Here is a 22,067-nt window from a genome sequence, read left to right as displayed (position 1 = left end):
CCAATCTGAAAAGGCTACATAGTCTATGATTCCAACTATATGACATTCTGGTAAAAGCAAAACTAGTGAAGTGAAAGTCGCTCAATCGTGTCGGACTCTTGTGACCCTATGGACTGCACAGTCCATGGAATTCTCCAGGCCAGAATACTGGAGCAGGTAGCCTTTCCCTTCTCCAGTGGATCTTTCCAACCCAGGGATCGAACCTCAGGTCTCCCCCATTGCAGGCAGATTCTTTACCAGCTGAGCCACAAGAGAAGCCTAAAGGCAAAACTATGAAGATAGTAAAAAGATGCATGATTGCCAGGGGTTCAGGGAGTCAGGGGGAGGTGAGGGAGGGAATAGCCGGTGGAATACCAAGGATTTTTAGGGCAGTGAAACTATTCTGTATGCTTCTATAATGCTGGATACAAGTCATTCCACATTTCTCCAAACGCTTAAAACATATCACACCAAGAGAAAACTGTAATGGAATCTATGGACTTTTTTTGGATAGGTTTTGATTGGTTTATCAATAAATTACTGATTTGTTAATATCAGCAATTCATCAATATCAGCCCATCATTGTAACAAATGTACCACACTAACACAATATTAATAACAGGGAGGGAGGAGGGAGTATGGGAGCAAAAGGGAACTCTCTGTGATTTCCATTCAACTGTTCTGCAAAAACAGTTGAAATTGCTCAAAAATTGCTCAAAAAATCATTTTAGTAATAATAATAATAATTTTTAAAGCACCAATTATATATCAATGGCCTCTAACCCTGGCCAGAACCCTGAACACTCCTTGAATTCTCAGGACCCCATTGCAATATTTTGTTGATTTGGTTTATTTCCCTAATGGTTTGAGTGTTCTGAGCTCCAGAGAACACTGACTGCTGGAGGTGTTCATTCCTACATGTTACCTGACTTTGTCAGCATCAAAACCACCCAAAGTAATATACAAACTGCCTATGGCCAGAATCTTTCCCGCTTCCCTCACAAGTTTACCCACAATGCCAGAGCCACAATGTCTCTGGGCAACAACTTTCTCATCCATAACACCAGGGTGATGACAGAATCCATCTTTATAGTTGTTCTCAAGCAATCCCTATCCACCAAGTCCCTACTCTGTGCCTGGTACTGTCCTAGGCACTGGAGATGCTGTCATGAAGAATAGAGATAAAAATCCCGGCTCACATAGGCTTCCTCTCCTGAATGGATTTAGGGAGACAATTCATTGAAGTACTAAGCATAGTGTTGGCCCTTAGTAGGTGCTCAATAAATACTAGTAATTGCAGCAGTGAAAAACACTATATCCATCAGGACAAGAGCTGAAATTCAGGCTTGGAGTTTGCAAATGCCTTCAATGCCACTCACAGGCGGGTAGGCTGCAGACTGCGGCGCTCCAGCAGATGGCAGCAGCGGCAGACACATCCCACAGTGGCCCAGGTGCGTGGCTGAGGGGAGTAGGGATGGGCTGAAGGATGCAGAGGCTTAGATTCTTATCCTCTGGATCACAGTGGAAAGCCTGTTCTTTCTGAGAAGTGTCTCAGAAAACAGAGCTCCTTATCTTATCACGGCATCTCTTGCTTTGTCTTTTCAAAAGCAGTCACTTAACCCCCTGAGGCAGGGAGACAAACCTTCTGGCCCTGCAAGACAAACCTGAGGTTTCAGCTGCTGAATTGTAGTGCTAGAAGAGACAAGAGAATTCACGGCTCCCAAGTTTGCACAATCCAAGGCAGCCCAGGCCGGGTGGTAGGACACCTTCCACAGTTCTTCCTGACGCCCAGAGATCAGTGGCACACTCACCCCAACTCTGGGACAAGCCAGCTATCCTGACCCTGAGGTGACACCACCTACTTTTCAAAGTTCAGTGCTGCCTGTTAGGGAAATTAAATAAATAGCCTCGTTTAGGATTCAGAGACAAAGCAGAGCAGGCCACTGACCTTGCTTCTAACCTGCCTGGACACTGCCCTGACTGGGAGTGACTGAGTGACTGCCTGCTGTGAGCACAAGACTTGAAGCACCTTAGATGAGACGGTGCTTAGAACGCACCGGTCACAGCAAACACCCTCTTCCAACAACACAAGAGAAGACGCTACACATGGACATCACCAGATGGTCAACACCGAAATCAGATTGATTATATTCTTTGCAGCCAAAGATGGAGAAGCTCTATAGAGTCAGCAAAAGCAAGACCGGGAGCTGACTGTGGCTCAGATCATGAACTCCTTATTGCCAAATTCAGACTTAAATTGCAGAAAGTAGGGAAAACTACTAGACGATTAAGGTATGACCTAAATCAAATGCCTTATGATTATACAGTGGAATTGAGAAATAGATTCAAGGGAGTAGCTCTGATAGAGTGCCTGAAGAACTACGGACGGAGGTACGTAACATGGTAACAGGAGGCAGTGATCAAAACCACCCCCAAGGAAAAGAAATGCAAACAGCAAAATGGTTGTCGGAGGAGGCCCTACAAATAGCAGAGAAAAAGAAGAGAAGTGAAAGGCAAAGGAGAAAAGGAAAGATAAATCCATCTGAATGCAGACTTCCAAAGAAGACCAAGGAGAGATAAGAAAGCCTTCCTCAGTGATCGATGCAAATAAATAGAGGAAAACAATAGAATGGGAAAGATTAGAGATGTCTTCAAAGAAATTAGAGATACCAAGGGAACATTTCATGCAAAGATGGGCACAATAAAGGACAGAAATGGTATGGACCTAACAGAAACAGAAGATATTAAGAAGTGGCGAGAATACAGAGAAGAAATATAAAAAAAGATCTTCCTGACCCAGATAACCATGATGGCTCACCTAAAGCCAGACACCCTGGAATGTGAAGTCAAATGGGCCTTAGTAAGTAATGCTACGAACAAAGCTAGCAGAGGCGATGGAATTCCAGTTGAGCTATTTCAAATCCTAAAAGATGATGCTGTGAAAGTGCTGCACTCAATATGCCAGCAAATTTGGAAAACTCAGCAGTGGCCACTGGACTGGAAAAGGTCAGTCTTCATTCCAGTCCCAAAGAAAGGCAATGCCAAAGAATGCTCAAACTACCACACAACTGCACTCATCTCACACACTCGCAAAGTAATGCTCAAAATTTTCCAAGCAAGGCTTCAACAGTACATGAACCATGAAATCGCAGATGTTCAAACTGGATTTAGAAAATGCAGAGGATCCAGAGATCAAATTGCCAACATCTGTTGGATCATCAAAAAAGCAAGAGAATTCCAGAAAAACATCTACTTCTGCTCTTTTGACTACGCCAAAGCCTTTGACTGTGTAAATCACAACAAACTGTGGAAAATTCTTAAAGAGATGGGAATACCAGATCACCTGATCTGCCTCCTAAGAAACTGTATGCAGGTCAAGAAGCAACAGTTAGACCTGGACATGAAACAACAGACTAGTTCTAAATCCGAAAGGAGTATGTCAAGGCTGTATATTGTCACCTGCTTATTTAACTTATACACAGAGTACATCATGCAAAATGCCAGGCTGGAGCACAGGCTGGAATCAAGATTGCCGGGAGAAATATCAAAATCTCAGATTTGCAGATGACATGGCAGAAAGCGAAGAAGAACTAAAGAGCCTCTTGATGAAAGTGAAAGAGGAGAGTGAAGAAGTTGGCTTAAAACTCAACATTCAGAGAACTAAGATCATGGCATCCAGTCCCATCACTTCATGGCAAATAGAAGGGATGGAAACAGTGGCACACTTTATTTTTGGGGGCTCCAATGTCACTGCAGATGGTGACTGCAGCCATGAAATTAAAAGATGCTTGCTCCTGGAAAGAAAAGCTATGACCAACATAGCATATTAAAAAGCAGAGACATTACTTTGCCAACAAAGGTCCATCTAGTCAAAGCTATGGTTTTTCCAGTAGTCATGTATGGATGTGAGAGTTGGACTATAAAGAAAGCTGAGTACTGAAGAATTGATGCTTTTGAACTGTGGTGTTGGAAAAGACTCTTGAGAGTCCCTTGGACTACAAGGAGATCAAAGCAGCCAATCCTAAAGGAAATCAGTCCTGAATATTCATTGGAAGGACTGATGCTGAAACGCCAACACTTTGGTCACCTGATGTAAAGAACTGACTCATTTGAAAAGACCTTGATGCTGGGAAAGATTAAAGGCAGGAGGAGAAGGGGACAATAGAGGATGAGATGGTTGAATGGCATCACTGACTCGATGGATGTGAGTTTGAGTAAGCTCTGGGTGTTGGTGATGGACCAGGAAGCCTGGTGTGCTGCAGTCCATGGGGTCACAAAGAGTTGGACACGACTGAGTGACTGAACTGAACTGAGATAAAATGGAGGAGGAATCTTGATATTGTTGAACCTCTGGAGGGGGCCTGGCCAAGTCCCAGGTTTAGCAACATTCCAAGTTTTACAAGACAAAACACACATCATTAACATGAAATCAGGCTTGCAAGTTGGTCACAGATTGATGATGATATCAGTTTGCCTTACCAGGGATTACAAGAGGGAATCCCTGAACTGTAATCTTTAAAGTCTCACCTGTGGTTCGGACACACTGCCTGGGACCCTTTCCCAATTGGGACTCCAGATGTGCTGTGACATGGGACTTTCCATCTCTGTTTAAGTCTGGATGTTGGTCAAAACCAAATTTGTTGTGTTCTCTGCTCTTTCTATCTCTCTTTTCTTTTAATGTTAGTATATTGAAAGTAAGCTCGATAATTCTCTGATAAATATTTGTATTATTTATTTGTATATAACAAGTGGCTTATTTTGTTAACAAATTCTTTGAACCTGAGATGAAAGTGAAAACTTTTGGCAAAACACTGCCCCAAGAACTCATCTGCCACCTCGATTGTGCCCCCAGGTCTTGACTCCTGACAGTTCACATCAGCAATTTCCACTTAAATTTCAAGTCCACCCCAGAACCAGGTGAGGAGCATGAGGGACTTGCCCAGGACTGCCCCAGGGAGCTGGGCACAGCCCAGAGCTGAACAGAGCTCCCACCTGCTGGCTCTGGCTGTGTACCTACGCCCACAGACATGATGTGTGTGTGTGTGTGTGTGTGTGTGTGTGTGTGTGCATGTAGAAGAGCAAAATGGCCAAAATGCAGAGTGCAGCCCAAGACTACTGTGACTGGTATTACTCCTCCTTTATGGATAAATAACACCCCCACCAAGAGCAGAGAACACCGATGGGTATTTATTACCTGCCAGGCCCTGGGCTCAGCAGTGTCTGTGGAGTAACTCAATCTTCACAGCCACCTACCCAGACAATTACCCTTATCACCCCATTTCACACATGGGGAAACTGAGGGCTCTGAGCAATTTCCTCTGCGTCACTGAGCTGTCAGGGGCAGAATTTCAACCATTCATTTGCTTTGAGAAGGAAGGTGATCAAGGGGGAGCTCGTCTTGTCCAAGGGCCACTTCTTGGTGGGGGAGGCTGGAGAGATGGCTCTCTTGAGATGGCAAGGAGCCAAGATCATGCCTGCTAGGGTTTAGAGACGTTGCCCCTCCCCACCTGGCCTGGTGCCAACCTTCCATCTGCCTGCATGCTCAGGTGACGACAGAAGGAAGGCGACACAATGACACTGAAAGACACATAGGCCTCGACCAACAGAGCTGTGGGGACCAGGGTCAGAGACTGGCCCTGGCCTTCCGGGAGGCATCGACCCCAGAGAGCCAGGGGGACTCTGTTGAGGTGTGTGTGTGTGGTGGGGTCTCTAGGGCAGCTGCACAGCCAGTTAGAACCGGAGTGGACACCTGCCGGCTATTCCAGGCCCCCGAGGGACAGAGTGTGGGCTCAGAGTTGGAAGGAAAGGGTGGCCAGAGCACCTGTCCTTCCTGCCCGGCCCTGATTATATTTCTTTGCACATCCTCCCCTCACAGTAACTCACCTTCATCTCTCCTTCCTCATACTCACACATACACACTAAATGTGCAGTGTTTTTCTGGTGTTTCCAGCTTGCCAGGGTGCTCAGAGCTGTCATGCTGTGTCTGGGCTTTCCCTTCGTGGCACTTAACCTCGCCTGAACCTCAGTTTTCCCACCTGTAAAATGGGAGACAATGATATTCACCTTGAAGAGTATGGCTTTGTGAACTTTAGCGATCACAGCACAGTGCCTGGCGTGGGGTTTGCGCTCAGTGAATGGAACTAGTTATGGTCACGCTTCCTTAGGACAGAGCATCATGCCTGGCCCTTCCCATTCCTCCAAAATCACCACCACTACCACCACCAACCACAGAAAACCCTTACTTCTGTACCCTGGGTGGGCTTTTTCAATGACTCAAAAACCAATCAAGAAAATGAATTCACAAAAAAAAAAAGCTGAAATGGAAAATATTGGTTCAATGTGTTTCCCTCTCCGGGGTAAGATTTGCATTTTAACAAAATGTTTCAACACCTTCAGTTGAAGGAGTGATGAATGAAGCGGGCTTCAAGCTGAAATCAGGCTGCTGGTGCAAATGTACAGCAAAGGGAAATTGTGGTTCTGATTCTAAGCAAACTGAGAAAGAGAATATGATACATTGTGATCTGGAATCCCTCACTCCTCTCCTGTGCCTTTTATACACACACCAAATATCTAGAGACACCTGAAGTCAGAGCTATGGTTTCTTCCTCTACACTTTTATCTCCCTAAGGTGTAAAATGGCATAGCAATAATAAGTGCTATATCTTAGGGCTATTATTGTGAAGATTAAGTGAATTAATACACATAAAACCCTTCAAATGTGCCCAACATCTAGGAAGTGCTACACTGTATTAATTAAAGGTTGGCTTTAATCCTCAGCTTCTGCAACTGTGCCATACTACTGAATGGTATTCCTTCTACTCAAACTTGCATCTGAAGGTATGCACACCACATTTCCTAAAATCTTGAAGGCCTCTCAAAGGTCATTCCCATTTGCTTTCAGGGAGAACCATCCCTAATCTATAGCCTGCAGTTAATATAAAGCTGCTTGATATATTAAGAAGGACACAGAGACAGAAGATGATTCACTGCTTGGACAAAGTCAGACTTCTCTGAGGCAGGAAACACTTACCAGAGCCCCTTAAGGAACAAATGGCATCATGGATGTGAAAGATTTTAAGTGGGAAGCTATTATTACTAACCTACTAAGTGGAGTCCTGGGAAGTGGGGTCACGAATTCTGTGGCCATTGAACTAATTTTCTCCCTCCTTCCTGCTCCAGCCTCCAGACTCAGCATCTCACCCACATCTCTCTGCTCAGGCTGCTCTAACAGAACACTATAGATTGTATGGCTTAAGCAATGGAAATCTGTGTCTCATACTTCTTGAGGCTGCGAAGTCCCAGATCAAGATTGTAGCAAGAGATGCTGAATTCTGAGGCTTCTTCTCTTAACTTGTACACAGCCACCATCTTGCCATGTGATCAGGTGACCTCCTCTTTATGCATACACAGAGCAAGTGAATTTTCTGATGTCTTTTCTCAGAAAGGCACTAAACCCGTCATGACAGTCCCACCCTCATGACATCATCTATTCCTAATGATTTCCCAAAATCTCACCCTCAAATACCATCACATTGGGGGTTGGGATTTCAAGGTACTGATTTTGTGGGAACACAAACATTGAATCCATAACACCACGCATCAGCAAATGCTGGTGGGGTGACTGGGCTGATGGCTTGAATGCTACCTAAACCTGGCTCATGGGGATGTTTTGGCTCAAGGATCAGAGCAGGGAAGGGCTGTCACTATTGTTGAAAAAGAAGACCACCAGTCTTGTTTTCTTTTCTTTTTTTTTTCACTTTTCTTCTTCTTTTTTGTTTCTTTTGTTTGTTTGTTTCTTAAGCCTTGTTTTCTTGTACCTGACCATGGTATAGAGCAGTATGGCACCAAATTCTCTACATGCGAGCAAGGTATCTCGTAGCAAACCATGCCTCTGCTGCATTTGGTAGAACTACCTAACATCTTTGCACCCTAATTTTTTCGTCTTTAAATGGGGATAATAAAATTAGACATCTCACAGGGCATTGGAAGCATCAGGTGGGATGATGCTTATACTTGTTTAACAGAGTACTCACCATGGCACATGGTGAGAAAATGGCAGTTTTGAATCTAGAACATATTTGAAAGGAGGAGAAACATTAGACTTTTTGCTATAGAACTGAGGTTCAGAAGAGTTTAATTTGCATTTCAGTTCAGTTCAGTCGGTCAGTCGTGTCCAACTCTTTGTGACCCCATGAACTGCAGCACGCCAGGCCTCCCTGGCCATCACCAACTCCCTGAGTCCACCCAAACCCATGTCCATCGAGTTGGTGATGCCATCCAACCATCTCATCCTCTGTCGTCCCCTTCTCCTCCTGCCCCCAATCCCTCCCAGCATCAGGGTCTTTTCAAATGAGTCAGATTTCCGCATCAGGTGGCCAAAGTATTGGAGTTTCAGCTTCAACATCAGTCCTTTCAATGAACACCTAGGACTGATCTCCTTTAGGATGGACTGCTTGGATCTCCTTGCAGTCCATGGGACTCTCAAGAGTCTTCTCCAACACCACAGTTCAAAAGCATCAATTCTTCTTCGGCACTCAGCTTTCTTTATAGTCCAACTCTCACATCCATACATGACCACTGGAAAAACCATAGCCTTGACTAGACGGACCTTTGTTGGCAAAGTAATGTCTCTGCTTTTTAATATGCTGTCTAGGTTGGCCATCACTTTCCTTCCAAGAAGCAAGTGTCTTTTAATTTCATGGCTGCAATCATTTAGATCTGTGTTTATGGGCAAGACACTTAGCTTCTTGGTCTCCCTACTTATAAAATAACTAAACCAGAATTTCCTAACATGTGTTCAGTAAGTATTCATCCTTTTAGATGACCGATGAAAAGGGTGCAGTAGCCATGAAGTTTTGGGCAAAGCTTCATTCTCTTTGCCTCTGAGAGTCCTAACAGAGCTGTACTGAAGCTGGCTTGGCAGCTGATGGTTAAATACTCAGGAATTCTGTGAATCAGTGACACGATGTTGATAACTTCACACCAGCCAGAGCAGGAACATTTGTACTCCAGAAATTGACAAATGTTCAAAATCAGAGCTATATTTTTTCTCAGAGAGCTAGTTATTAAAGTTATCAGCACATGTTGGTCCTAATACATATAAACTTATTAAAGTCTCCAAACAGTTCAGCAATCAACTCATTTAATTGGGCACTTCCCAAACATTTTAGACCCAGGATCACCTCACTGACAGTGTTCAGAAAACATTTCAGAAACAGCACTGGATGATTCTATGGCCCTTTTATTCTACCGTTTTCCCATTAGAAGATACAGCCACTGAGTTCCCAAGTTGGGAGGGACTCCTGGTTGTCTGAAGTTTGAGTTCAGTGCTCTCTTTACCATACTTATTGACCAAGCAGTATCCTTTCACAATTCCATGACATTTCCAGACTTGTCCCTTTGTAAATGAAGGCCTTCTTGCATTCTTCACGTTGATGGAATGTATTACCTGCCACAGGTCTTTACACATGATGATCCTGCTGTTTAAACACTATCCTCCTTCTAGTTAATGTCTCTTCATTCTTGAGATCTCACTTTAGACATTGGTTTTGGTGGATAGTGCTGAGCCTTCAGCCATGTGAGATTCTGCTGATCTCTTTGACACTTTCATAGAACCCTGCTCCTTGTCTTCAGAATACATAGTGTGTGGTAGCTGAAACAGGTCCAAAAAGTCTCTGAAGCTCTTCCTATCAAATCAACTTCTTTACCTTCTGAATTTGGGCTGGCCTTGTAACACGCTCTGATCCACAGAACCTGAAGGCCTTAGTCCCCTGGAATGCAACCCTGAGGCCTCGATGCTAGTCAGCTTAGCACAGACAGAGAAGGACTGCAGGAATGCTGGTCTCTAATATGAAAAATCAGATTATGAAGGGATAAACAGCCTTGGAAGTCAGATTATCCTTGTGAGAGATTTCCTAGATTCTGTCCAAAAGCATCTGATGTTCCCCTTTGGTTCAAAAGCATCTGATCCTAGAGGGTACAGATTTGAGTTTTTTGCTAATGCCAGCTCTTTGTTATAGACAGGGTAAGGGGATGTTTCAAGACTTTAGCACAAACAGTGAGATAAACTATGTGTTGCCTTAAGCTACATGCTAAGGAAGATTTTCGCCAAAATGAAGAATCTATAACCAGGGGCACTCAGCTTCCTTTAAATTATAAAGGCCTGATTCCAGAAGCATTGACAATCCTTAGTGGAAGAGTCTTTGATAAATAATAAAAATAACATAAGAAAAGTATTTTCGTTGGTAAAATTAGGGGTATTAAATTAACATATTAGATACAAAAAGTGGGTTCTCATTAAGTAAATCAGTGGTGTTCAAGATATATGGCCAGACCCTGGAGAGACAGTCTGCCCTTCTGTGAATAAAGTCTGGTGAGCCTTGTAGTATCTACACTTAGGTTGTAACAGGGGCTTGGTCTCCTGTTGCTGCCTCTAGATCAGCATCACACCTGCTTCTTGTGAATCTTATAGAAAGGTGAGGTTTAAAGGGCGGAGATTAATGACGTCCAACTTGCAAAATAATTTTGTGTAAACCCTTTCACGTCTCCTTTGTATCGAAGGTTTAAGTAATATGTCTAATGTGCGTGACACTACTTGGTTGGAATCTTGGTTAAATTATACTTTGTCCTTCAAATGCAGGAGGTGATTGATCCCTCTCGTTGCCCAGGATTTTTGCTCTGAAGCTCTTTTCAGATCATGGTAGAGGGAGGGAAAACCGAAGAAGAGAATGTCAGTTTCACCAAGCAGATTGGAATTAGGGTTGGTAACATAACCAGAACTTACAGGGCAGAGTTGTGGAGAGATGGAAGTAATACAAGGAGCCTCAGAAATCTGCACGAGGATCTCCTACAACCTTTGGGTGAACACCAAGTGGCGTGTATGCAGGATAAGCATCCCTAAGAATAGGCAAAGAATAAATACTGTGTAACTATGAGTTGAACTGAGATTCTAGAATGTGAACAGAACTGAGAGAAAGTTTTTAAGAGTAATTGGAGAGACCACTGAAAATTCTGGGGGCTCGGTTAACACAAAAGAAAGACCATGCATAGGGGAAGAGCTGCTACCATTCAGACTTGAGACTATACTAAACCTTCCCTAAGAAATAGTAAAAACAAGATTGAAAGGATCAAGCTAATCCATAAGGAAGTTAACTGCCTTCTAGACAAAATGCAACATTATTTAAAGGAAAACAACAAAACACAGATATTCAACAGTGTATCATTCACAATGCCCATGACACATGAAGAAACAAGAAAGTGTGAAGTAAGAAAGATCAGTCAATAATTGAAACAGACTAGAAAAGACAGAGGTGATAGAATCAGGAGACAAGGCTTTAAAAAAATACATGATTATAAATCATGGACATTAAAAGAAAATAAAAACATTATGATGGAATAGATAGTTTCAATGCAGAAATGGAAATAATAAGAACGAACTACACTGATATCTAAAACTGAAAAACTCAGCATTCAACATGAAACAGAAGATGAGACACTATGGAAGAAAACATCAGGGAATTTGAAGAAACTAATAAAACTGAAGCATACAGAGAAAGAAGCTGAAAAAAGTAACTGAACAGAGTTTTAATGACCTGTAGGATAATACCAAGCCTAAAATTTATTTCTTAGTTCCTGAAGGAGAAGATAGTGATAGACAGGCAGGAAAAATATTTTAAGCAATATAAGCCAAAATCTTTACAAATTAGATGAGAGATAGAAACTCATAGATTCAAGAAGCCCAACAAATCTCAGATGAGATAAACAAAAAGAAACATACACGAATGCACATTATGAGAAATCTGATGTAAAATAATGATGAAAATAAAATTTTAGAAATAGTCAAATAAACAAAACAAGTTAAATACAGAAAAATGATCATATAAATTGTGGCTGACTTCTCAAAAAAACCCTTCAAAACCAAAAAACCACAGATGTGAGCCATAATGCAGTAGAATAGCATCTTTAAAGTACTGAAAGAAAGAAAAAGCTATCCCTCTAGAAATCGATGTCAGTGAAAATATTCTTCAAAAATAGAGAAACAAACTCATTATCAGACTAACCAAACAAAATTCATCACCAGCAGAACTTCATAAGAAATATTAACATAAGTCCTTTAAGAGAAGAAAAATGACAACAAACGAAAATCTAAATCTACACAAAGAAATGAAGAACCTTTTAAATGATATCATTAAATAAAGCTCCTGCCTTCATTTGTAACTTCTTTAAAACCTAATCGACCATTTGAAGAAAAAATAGCAAAATGTTATGGACAGTATAACATATGTGTAAGTAAAATGCATGACAACAGTACAAGGGGTAGGAGGGGAACTGGATGTATAATGCTCTAAGGCTTTTACACTGTATGAGACATGGTATAATGTTATGTGACGGTAAACCGGGATAAGTCAGCTATGCACATTTTAAACCTTGGAGCTACCACTGAACCAAACTATTTGTTGAATGAATGGAAAATTTATTCTAGGCATTAAAAACCTATCTTTTATGGGACTGTGGACTGAATTAGATGTGACATTGGTCTTCTCCTAAACATTTTGCTTCAGTGGGATAAGACAGTGGGAAATTTTTCACAAGGGCAGAGGAAGGAGGAACGGGGACCAGAACAGGGTGAATTTTCTGCTTCACTGTGCCTAATACAATGCTCCAATTGTGAGAATGTCAAATGAGATTCAACAAGACAGTACTGTAAATTCCAAGGGAAATAAAATATTCCAGGAAAGTCTTACAGCCAAGACCTGAGCTGGCCTCCTGTGGTGACATTCCATTAAGAAATAGTCCAACTTACATTTTATGAGAGGATTAGCACTGACAAAGTATCTTGCTTGTTAATGTCAATACTCAAAAGAAAATTAAAATTTTTTAGACTATGGCTTGTCCTTTACTTTCAGCAGCTGTTTGAAAGTTTGAACACCTCATATTTTTCTCTTTTGACTTATGTCTTGATATTTATTTTGCATGTTTTCTAAGTGCTGTCCAGGAGGGTTAGGAGAATTACATTTTGGTTACTAGATATGGATACTGCTGGGCCAGTGGAAACCAAGCTTTTTTGACTATAGAAAACATAAAGTCTGTTATGAGAAGTTTCTATTCATGGTGTAACCCCCAAAGGGTATAAAATCAATGAACTGATGGAGTTCCACAGATCATTATCTACTCCTCTTTTTCACTGGAAGATAGAGTAGCTGGGTCACAGAAAGGACTAGAAATGGGGGTGGATCCCTACTAGAATGGCTTTGAAAGGTTTGGAGCTGAGTGACATTCTCCCTCTCCCTTCTTTCTTGGAGTTTCTCCACCCTTTAGTCTTCTGAATAGGACTTCGTGGTGGGCTGTTTGGAATCAGTATACAGTGTGTGTAATTACAATAATCAATTTTTGGGCATGTAGCTCTTTTCTTCCAAAAAAACACAAAAAACAAAAACCAAGTGCAATGTTGAAAGAAAAACATGACTCTCAGAACCTTGGTTAGCATTTAAATCAGAATTCCCTAATTTGGAGTTTGAGTTCAACCTTGGCTTTCAGGATATTGGTGAGTTGCCTGAAATGGTTGGGAAAACAAGAAGAAGGTCCTTAGAATTATGTGTGCTTGTTCTCAGAGAGAAGGGAGAATAAGGTCCAAAGAAAGAGTAAAATCCATTGTCATCAAAGAGGCTTTTCTCCTTTAATAATAAAGAAGCAACAAAAAATATTTAATAGTTGAATTGGATCATTCAATCACTGAAGCTAAGAGTGAGAAGGAAAATGAAAATATTGAATGTATGTGTTTCCCGTCTCCCAATCTATGGGGTAAATACAATGCACCTCATTCACAGTAATGATTCCAGCTTGGAGAATGCATGTGCTTTCCTGAAAGCAAACAGTTTTAAAGGTTTAAAAGAGGATTTGAAGCAAAATATTTCAGTCACCAAAGCCCTATTTTTTAATTTCCCTTTCCTGCTATTGTAGATGAACAGTCTGTGCTCCAGTGTAAACCAATCCTTCCATAGACACACTGGGTTACAGCTCCTCAACCCCATTCGAGAACATTCCTCCAGCAGCCCTCTCCTCCACCTCCTGCACCAGAGGAGGGTGACCTGTGGCATCTAGACCAAATCCAGCTGACTTCTGTTTATCCACAGACAAATAAGAATGGTTTCTACATTTTCTATATCAGTGGGGAACAAGCTTTAAAAAAAAAAGAATATTTGTGATATACAAAAATAAGAAATTCAAATTTAAGTGCCCCAAACCCTTGGCTGTCACAGCAAGTCAAACTGCTCTGCAAATTTCTCATGTTTACTCTGTTTCTTTCATACCCCGAGGCCCTGCTTCCCGCACTACACGGGGAGCTCTGCTTTGGAGCACCCTGCCTTGTCTGGCTGCGCTCCTCGCCTTGGAGTGAGCAGGCTGCAGGGCAAGCGAGTGCCCGCCCACCTGGAAGGGAGAACCCTGGAGATCATGTGCTGGGTAGCTTGGACTCCGGGGTCGCCACTGGAAGACTCCAAGCTCACGTCCAGGGCCTTTGTGAAGCTCTCCCCCGGCTCCAGCCCGGCCCCCAGGTGAGCCTCTAGGCCACAAAGGGCAGTTGTTTGCGCTGAGCCTTGGGTAGGAAGAGAAGCAGAGAGAGCTGTGGGCCTGGGCCTGGTCTGCTTGTAGGATCATGTTCTGGTCAGAATTCTGAGTAGTCGGGAATGTCTTTTGGTCATAAGGAAAGTAAATTTTATTTTATTTTATTTATTTATTTTTTTTTTTAGGAAAGTAAATTTTAAAGGAGGAAGATAAAACCTTGCTTAGTGAACAGATTATTGGCTTGATTTAAAACTCTGAAGTATTTGGATATAAAGCATGTGGACCTCCATTTGAACCCTTGCCTCAGATCCCATAAATTCTAGGAGCAGGTGGGTCTACACTGCTCACTCAGTTTCTTATGGCGGCCATAACAAAGTACAAGCTGGGTGGCTTCAGTTCAGTTCAGTTCAGTCACTCAGTCGTGTCCGACTCTTTGCGACCCCATGAATTGCAGCATGCCAGGCCTCCCTGTCCATCACAAACTCCCGGAGTCTACTCAAACTCATGCCCATCGAGTCAGTGATGCTATCCAGCCATCTCATCCTCTGTCGTCCCCTTCTCCTCCTGCCCCCAATCCCTCCCAGCATCAGGGTCTTTTCCAATGAGTCAACTCTTTGCATGAGATGGCCAAAGTATTGGAGTTTCAGCTTCAGCATCAGTCCGTCCAATGAACACCCAGGACTGATCTCCTTTAGGATGGACTGGTTGAATCTCCTTGCAGTCCAAGGGACTCTCAAGAGTCTTCTCCAACACCACAGTTCAAAAGCATCAATTTTTTGGCGCTCAGCTTTCTTTATAGTCCAACTCTCACATCCATACATGACCACTGGAAAAACCATGGCCTTAGAACAATACAAATGTGTTGTCTCACAGCTCTGGAGGCCAGAAGTTCAAAATGAAGGTATTGGCAGGGCCAGCCTCCCTTGGAAGATGCTAGGCAGCTATCTGTTTCAGCTCTGTCTCTTACATTCTGGTGGCCTCAGGCATCCTCTGGCTTGTAGATGGCCATCTTCTCCCTGTGTCTCTCTTCATTTAATCTCCCATCTGTGTGATCTCTGTCCAAGCTTCTCCTTTTTATAAGGGCACCAGTCCTACTGATTAAAGCTCACCCTAATGATCTCATTTTAACTTGATGACCTCTGTAAAGACCCTGCCTACTAATAAGGTCACAGTCTGAGGAACTGGTGATGAGGACTTCAACATCTCTCTTTTGGGGGTGGGAGTGGGGTGGTGCAATTCAACCCAGAATGCCTTGTCACTGAGAACTCCCCAGAGGACTCTATTCAATATTACATCTTGCTCTCTTTCTAACTCTCACACTCCGAAACTCTCTTAGCATGATTTATCTTTTTCCCATTGTGATCATCACCTTCTACCATGGTTTATAATTAACTTGTGCATTCAATATCTTGTTTATTGACTATCTCTTCCTATGAGAATATGAGGTCCCTGAAGGCAGGGGTCTGTCTAGAACAGAACTTGACTCATAAAAGGTGCTCAGTAAAACATATGTGGGATGAACAATTAGGTCCATGTCATCTTCGTGGGAAAGAAAAATGACCCTTCTTGTCTGGTAGGAATGACAAAGTAGTCACTACACCGCAAGAGTGATGGCGAGAGAGAGAAATTAAGCAGGAGACCAAGGCTGTGCCTGACCCTCTGAGATGCCTACAGTTCTGTTTGGGAGAATTCTACCAGCACAGAACAGTACACGCACCTCAAATCTTTAAATTACGCTGAGTTTACGCAAATGAGTCTACATCTAGATGAAGCCTTGCCATTAAAGGAAGAAAGTAAGGAGAAAAAGTTGGAAGCAAAAAGGAAGAGAAAAGAGCATAGTTCTGTCATACAAATATCAAAGAACGTAAGGGGAGAATCAAGCTAACAGTCATTTCAGACTTTTACTTATCTTTGTAAAAAAAAGCTAAAATTAAATATTTACACAGGATTCCCACAATGACTATGAATGCAACCATATGGCTTTAAAGCTGTAGTAAAATATAAATGATGAGTATCATTTTTCAACCACTAGACTGACTAAAATTCAAAGGCTTGATAATAAGTGCTGATGAGGTTTGGAGAAACAGGAATGCTTTGATGGGAATGGAACTTCCAGGGCTGTTTGGCCTTCTCCAGGAGACAAAATACACATCCTGCTCCTTGAAATAATTCCACTTGGTATGGGTATGCATGGAGGTATGTGACATAGAAAACAATATGAATGGCTGTCAATAGAGGTTTTAAACAAAAGGATAAATAAACTGTAGTATATCAGTACCAGGAGCTCTTGATCTTGACTGTACCCTTAAAGACTTGGGGAGCTATTAAGAAGATTTATGGTTACTCCTAGCCTACTACAGAATAGAATCCCTATGGCCAGATGTGGAATCTGCAGTATGTGCATCAGTATTGTTGAAAAAAAAAAAACCAACAACTAAAATTAGGGTTAAGTAACAGTGATCTATCCCATGAACACTACACTATATTTAAATCGAGTTAGGACACATGTGTCAACATAGGCAGATCTCCAAGACATCATTGACTGAAAGAGGAGAGGTACAGAAAGTCAAGGACAGTATATTTTATTTAAACATACAGTGGTAGGTGGCCTTGAAAATGGGTCCCAGCGATTTCTGGCTTCTGACAATCTCCTCCCCTCAGGGAGAACCTCCTACCGTTGGATTTACTGATTTGCTTAATGAAGAGAAGGTGGCAGGATGTACTCTTGGAAATTAGGTTACAAAAGACTGGGCTTCCATCTTGGGTGCTCTTTGGATTTCTCGCCCTGGGGAACCGTGCTCCCATGTCATAAGGCAGCGCTGTGAGGAAGCCTTGGTGGAAAGGCACCTGACAACAACCATGTGAGCGGGCTTGCATGTCGGTCTTCGGTCTGGGCCTGGCCTTCCAGGGAGCCCAGCTTGAAGCCAACAAGCTTGACTGCCACTTAATGAGACACTCTGGGTCAGAAATACCCAGCTAAGCTCCTCCCTGTCTTTCTGACCCAGAAACTTGGAGGTAATAACATTTGTTGTTTTGACTGCTAAGCTTGGGGTAATTGGTTGCATAGCAATAGATAAATAACAGACACAGGAAAATTTATTTTCAGTGTCTCCAGACATAGGTATAGAAAGACACAGAAAGGCATATTAAAGATGGAGACAAAGATGATGGTGGTAACCTCAGGGGTGATATGGGTCTGGTTGATTTGTTGTTTTTACAAGGATTGGTCACAGAGATAGTTGCTTTATCTGGAAAGTTTCATTTTTATTTACTGGGAGAATACACACATGTATTGGTGGTCTAATTAAAAGTTAGTAAGAAAAGATGTTGTGAGTTGTGGTTGGGAAAGGCAGCTTTTAGCTGCTGGGTTTAGGAGCTGAGAATGAGTGTTTGTGGTGCCTCCAGAAAGATCTCAAGAGACTTCCACTTGTTCCTCTTTCCCTGCTGAAACATTTATGAGTGAGGTGTATCTCTGGTTCATAGCCAGTTTTGTCACCAAACTCTCCGGCACAGGTCAGAGCCATTTGGGAAATTGGGTTGAAAAACGAAAGGAGAGGTCAAATGAACGGGTAGACAAAGTACTCTCAGGGAATGAGAATACAGCAGCAGAAGTGACCCTGAGACTTCAAGAGTGTGTGTGATTTCTTCTCTCATTTCAGTTTTGACAACCCAGACAAATAAAAAGCAAGCCACACTTCCTAGAATCCCTAGGTGCCAGCCAGGGAGGGGCGACCACTTTAGCTAGTTCTGTACTCAGCTGATTGGGGAAGAGTCAGAAGTCCACAAAAAAAGTTTGTGGTTTCCAACAGTTTCTAGTTACCAACGTTATGATGCCAGCTAGCATTCATACTGTGCATCAGGGCCTGTGTGCTGTACACAACTCCCACAGTGCAACATTATGAGGCAGAGACTAGCACATCCATGCTGAATGAGAGGCAGGTCTTTCTAACAGCTCAACCAACAATAGGACATTTTGGATCCCTTCTAACCTGGAAGCCAAAAAAAGCAACAGTCAAGATAGAAGGGTGCCTTAGACAGAGGGTTTCCCGAATAGGACCTCTCTTTGATTAAAAGAAGAGAAAAAGGGAGGCTAGCATTTCCCAATGGAAGAAGGGCAATGAAAGAGTAAAACACAGCTATGCTCTTGCCAACAGCAGCAGGCCATCCCTGGGCACCCACTGCCACCATTGCTGTGATGGCTCTGTGTAGAATAGCCAGGTTTGTGGCTTTGGTCAACCCACCGTGGCATCAGTGCCCATGTCAAGGAGCAAAGGCAGGTGGCCTCGATCTCCATCCACCCCTTGCTCGTTGGGGCTCACACACTCTGGCTCTCCTGGCCGCCTCCCTTTCCCAGGCCTGGCCAATCCAGGCAGCGGCTTCCACTCACCTCGGAAACAGCAACACTGGCCTCTTCTGTTCCTCTTTCTGCAGGGTCTAGCTGTCAACCTGCAAAGAAAAGAGCTGTGGAGTCAGGTGGTCCTACACTCAAATCTCAGCTGGGCCACTTCCTAAGCTCTGAGACTTTTAGGCAAGTCATTTTACCTCACTGGGTGTCAGTTTCACCCTGTCAGCTGGGGACAAGGACAGGCTGGTAATAAGGGACATGATCTATGAAAAACCTCATAGGCAGGACTCAATGTGGTTTGCGTTTCCTGGCTCTAAGGATTTCATTACTAATCAAAACATGCTTTTCCTCTCTTCAAATATTTGCATTTTAAAAAAGAGTTCACAAAGATCTTTATAGGTTAGGCATTTGGAGGCAGTAGATAATCTAACTTGGAACTTTCAACACTGGAGGAGATGGGATCATATGGAAAGAATGGCGCCCTCTGGAGGCCGTCATGTCAACTACGTGGCTGGTGCGCTGATGGTGGACAAGCCTTTTCAGAATCACCCAAAGAGCTCAGTGGAGGAGGCAGGAAAGCTGAATTGCATCCCAACTCCTGCAGGGATTTAGATGCCAAATATGTTGAGAACATCCCCTATGCTTCCCAGACATAAGAGAGGTCCTGCTGAGGGGGATTTCTGTTTGAACCTCTCTTTCCTTCATGAATGCACTTGGCAAAACAAAAAGAATAGCAATTCCCCAAGTTTTTCACATGTATAAAGCTTTTCTTGATGTCAGCCCAATTCTTGCCAAAAAAAAAAAAAAAAAAAGAGCCTGTTTCTCACACCCCAAGTAACCTTTCAGAGCCACGTGCCTCATTTTGAATGGAGAGGATGAGAAATCACTTTCAGAGAATTTTCCTATGCATCATGCCTCCAAAAATAGCCCTTTATTTCCTTCTTATCCAATGACGAAAAAGGTTAACAGCAGTCTAAGAGCAAATGGGGGAGAAACTCACACTTTAAAAATAAGGATACGTATATGAAAAAAAAAAAAAGCTTTATCTGCTTCTGATTGTCTTCTCTCCTGTCTGTGGTATTTCAGTGAGTTCTCAGAAATCAGGCTTACATTTTCTGGGCCCGTCTTGTCTATGTCTGGGGCATTAATAGTTTCTATGGCTGAAGTCTCGTGTCGCCATGAGCCTATGTTGATGGGGAGATATTTGGTTTGATGCAGGGGGATTCTGGGGTTCCTGACTCATTTACACAGGTTCCTCTTTTTTTTTTTTTTTTTTTTCTGAGGAAGTCCAGAAAGAGGAATGGGCAGCTGTTGCCAAGTCTCATGGAGGCCTGCGTTTGAACTCTCCTGAAAGACGTCACTATTGGACAGCCTCTGGGAAGGCCACGCTGAGGAAAGCAGCAGTCAGGACTTCCCGTGTAAGCAGCTGAACCCTCACTCAAACTGCTATAAGCAAAGAGGAAGGGCGCCGGCTCAGGCTGCAGGGAAGGAACCAGCGGTGGTCCCCCAGGTCTAAGTGTGAGGTGAGTCGCAGGCAGGACTCAGGGTTAGAGCTGTTGTGTCCTGCCCCCAAGCCCTGCTTTCTCACTGGCCACCTCTGTTTTCTGCATTCTCTCAGGCTGCCGTCTGACAAGCCCTCCTCATTAAAAGGGAGACAAGACGACACAGCTGCCGTGTGTGGTCTTAGAATCTGTCATTCTTCTCAGGGGAGGATTCTGATTGGACCTCCAAGTTCCTGTCACTAGTTCTTGGACCAATCGCCATTGCTGGTTGGTTGCCGGACCAGGATGGGCCAGGCCTGACTCACATGCCCACCTCTGGCCCAGGCAGTTGTGCTGAGCTCCAGAAAGGCATTGCCAATACTCGCAGGACAGGAAAGAAGGAAAAGTTATGACTGTCCACTTACAGGGGCAGGAAAGCTTCTCCAAAGCCACCAGGACTGGCCAGAGGGCACAGAAGGGGAAAGTGGAGAGCAATGAAGTGAATTTGCTTCTACAACTGTGCTGGGTTTGCAGAAGGTTTCTTCATAGAAATGCCAGTGACATGATTGCCATGTAGGGCTTGAGGGACTGAAAAAAAGAGGGCAAGCTGGGAGATCTGTGACTGAGTTCTGTGGTCTATTTTTAATGGGGAAAATATCAATACTTTGGATATGTTAAGTATCCAACAATATAAAATATTGGATATTTTAAACATCCAACAATGGAGAAATAGTTAGGTAAATAATAGTAGCTACTCACAGTAGATCATCATCAAGAAGTTTTTATGATGGAGTAAAATGAGTGCATGATAATGTTAAAGGCAAGAGGCAGGACACGAAAATCTGTATACTATACGGGCTTAATCATGTACCCCCATCCCTCCAAAAAACAGTAAACAGAAACATACATCTATTTACTATGGTTGTTGATGGACTGTAGGATTGTGTGTCCTCCATCTCCTTATTTCTGTATCTTTTGGTTTTGTTTATTTACTTATCTCCTCAACAGTGAGCCTGTCTTCCTCTGCTAATTAGAAACGAACGATAAATGTAATAAGATCATCAAGTTGAACTTTAGAGGTTTGAGAATCACTAGAGGAGATTAAAAAATTCCCAGAGTTCTAGGAGACCAACTCCTGGGATCTGGTGTGGGGAGACAGAGGAGAGAGGCAAAAAGGAGAGGATCCCGAGAAACGGAAATCCTCTTTTTTCCTCTGAAAGCAATATTTTCTGAGCAGCTTTACAAAGATTATCTCCTTTAAATGTTTCCAATAACTCTTAAGATGTTGGTACAATTATGTACCCCATCTTTCAGATGAGGAAAGAGAGGTTCTGTGAGGTTAGCTGACATTCCAAATCACACCGCTGACAAAACAGCAGAGCTGGGCCTGGAGCCTCGCTCTTTTCCCGGCACTGCAGCAGAAGGAAGTGTGGGCAGGGGCTTTAGTTCTTAGCTATCACACTGAGATCTTAAAGGGAAGGAGAGAGAATGACAATTTTCCCCCTGTAAACATTCCCAGAGAAAGGTCTGACCCAAGGCAGAAAAAAACATCACAGTCACGCAGAATTTATTTTAGATCAGAGAGATCTAAAGATCTCTAAGAGTGTGGCATCAGTTTATGGCTTTCAAAGATGAGACCATTGAGGCCCAGAGAGGGTAAGTGACATGTCCAAGGTCACACCACAAGTGAGTATTGTTGC

At 42.9% G+C, this 22,067-nt stretch overlaps 1 long non-coding RNA gene across 1 annotated transcript in view; it reads right to left on the bottom strand.

Annotated features, from left to right (window-relative positions):
* Positions 1 to 22,067, bottom strand: part of LOC133045757 (uncharacterized) — a 315,619-nt gene that overhangs the window by 95,975 nt on the left and 197,577 nt on the right. The window contains exon 2 of the long non-coding RNA XR_009690332.1: positions 18,929 to 18,987. This is a non-coding gene — a long non-coding RNA (uncharacterized LOC133045757). The remainder of the gene's footprint in view (positions 1 to 18,928; positions 18,988 to 22,067) is intronic.

Source organism: Dama dama, chromosome 24 (genome assembly GCF_033118175.1).
Source record: "Dama dama isolate Ldn47 chromosome 24, ASM3311817v1, whole genome shotgun sequence".
In the NCBI taxonomy this organism is placed as follows: Eukaryota; Metazoa; Chordata; class Mammalia; order Artiodactyla; family Cervidae; genus Dama; species Dama dama.
The sequence above is the reverse complement of the archived record's forward strand: the minus strand, read 5'-3'. Positions and strand labels throughout refer to the sequence as shown.